At 35.0% G+C, this 1,871-nt stretch overlaps 1 protein-coding gene across 2 annotated transcripts in view; it reads left to right on the forward strand.

The window, feature by feature from the left end:
- Nucleotides 1-338: 338 nt before the first annotated feature.
- The window catches only part of LOC112506990 (agglutinin-like), an 11,557-nt gene continuing 10,024 nt past the window's right edge, over nt 339-1,871 (forward strand). The window contains exons 1-2 of one of the 2 annotated variants that reach the window (XM_025111365.1): nt 339-579; nt 675-889. The gene's annotated coding sequence lies outside the window, so the exon portion shown is untranslated. The remainder of the gene's footprint in view (nt 580-674; nt 890-1,871) is intronic. The other variant, XM_025111366.1, reaches the window with a different exon arrangement.

A 1,871-nucleotide genomic window follows, 5' to 3' on the forward strand; every position in this document is an offset into this window, starting at 1 on the left:
TTTAGATATTTTTTATTATTTCATCATATTAACCAGTTTTATAAATCATAATGATGTATATAACAGGTTTTAGAAAATCCAATAAATTATTAACATGTTTTAAAATATCTAAGGATTTATTTGTTTTAAAAAATTATCCAATAACTTAATTATTCTAAATACTAGAGTTTGTTAGTTTTTTTAGAATTTTCGGTTTAAAAAACGTTTACAATTAAAAGCCATAAACCGTTAATTGAAGATAGTCAGTGGGAAAGTGTACCTATCGTTTACCTGGAAAAAAGATCCTGCATGTCTCTTTTGATTCCATTTGTAGTCGCCATGGAATTGCTTCGTCAGCAAGTTCTCAGAAATCAGAAATCTTCCACGTTGCCAACATGCCTGTAAAAAAGATTCTCCATATCTCTTTTGATTCCATTTGTTGTCGCCATGGGAATGCTCCTTAAGCAAGTTCTCAGAAATACTCCACGTTGCCGACGTGGAAATAACGATTCAAGGCTGCGAGTGTATATATATATTCTGAAAATGGATTTTTGTGTGTTGACCGTTAACAAGTAAAGTTTCTTCAGCTGAAATTTCAAGGTTAGTTGAATCTCTTCGATGAATGATGAATGCTTCTTCACAATTGATACACTAATCTTTGATTGTATATGGACTAATCGATCATTTACACACAGTATTGCTTCTAATTACCAGTTGAGGGTCGGCTGGATTTTGAAACCAATCATTTACTTGCTGTATCTCAAATCCATTGATAAAGTTGTCGATTGCTTCTAAATTGAAGTTCGGCTGGATTTTGAAACCAATCATTTACTCGCCGTATCTCAAATCCATTGATAAAGTTGCGATTGCATCTATTCATCAATTGAAGCTCGGTTGAATTTCGTAATAGGTCAGTTTGCTTCTTTTTTTCTCTTTCTATTTTAATAGTCGTAGAGTCTGAAATTAAAGGAGGAACTACAATCGGTCTATCAAACAACAACAGAGCTAGTTTCAAAAGTATCCATAGCCAGTTTGCTCCATACAAGGTAAGAGCTGTTGAATTATAACCGGATTTCTTCTACAATCGTGTGAATCACTTTCCAAATTCGATATTTCGACCGTATATGCCTGGTATCACGAAATCCGAATTGGGATAATTGTAAAAGCAACAATCTTGATTTTGGCAGAAATCAAGATCAAAACTAGAGCAAAAATATAGAGTGTCTTCAAAGTTCGTGTGTATCCCCAAACTGATCATCCGAAATTAAAACTCAAAACTGTGAAAACGGGAGTTACCAAGTTATAGGATTCACAATCATACCACAGAAAAATCAAGAATTTTCCATTATAAACCCTATATAGGACCCCGCCCGCTGACCGGGCAGCGGGACCCCCGTTTTGCGTTCAGGGGGCGTTGCCCCCTAAATATTACCGGGACCGACTTAGACTAATACAAGCGTGCACTCCCACACTCTCCATACTTGTTTTAGAACAAAGTTCAATCCCTTTGAAACACACGTATAAAATCCATTACACTAAATGTAACCGGTGACACTAAAATCACCAACAATCCTCCCCATTTTAGTGTAACCATGAAATTATACAAAACAAACCAAAACACACTAAAAACTTGTACATAAATGAAAATGTCTATTCGATTGAATTTCCATATTAGTATTTTACACATTTCAAATATTCGAGAATCAGGGTGTCCTAAGGATTGAACCCGTCAACCCATTTGAATACATGAAGATAAAATACATACAAGTTTTCAATTCTCATCTAGTTAAAMTATCTTGACACAATTATTAAGCCGTGTGTCCTAATCCTCTCATGATTGTATAAAGGCCAAGTCCACAACCTTTTGAAGCGCGGCTACACTTCACAATCAC

The sequence above is a fragment of the Cynara cardunculus genome (assembly GCF_001531365.2).
Source record: "Cynara cardunculus var. scolymus isolate 2C chromosome LG 2, CcrdV1, whole genome shotgun sequence".
NCBI classification, from domain to species: domain Eukaryota; kingdom Viridiplantae; phylum Streptophyta; class Magnoliopsida; order Asterales; family Asteraceae; genus Cynara; species Cynara cardunculus.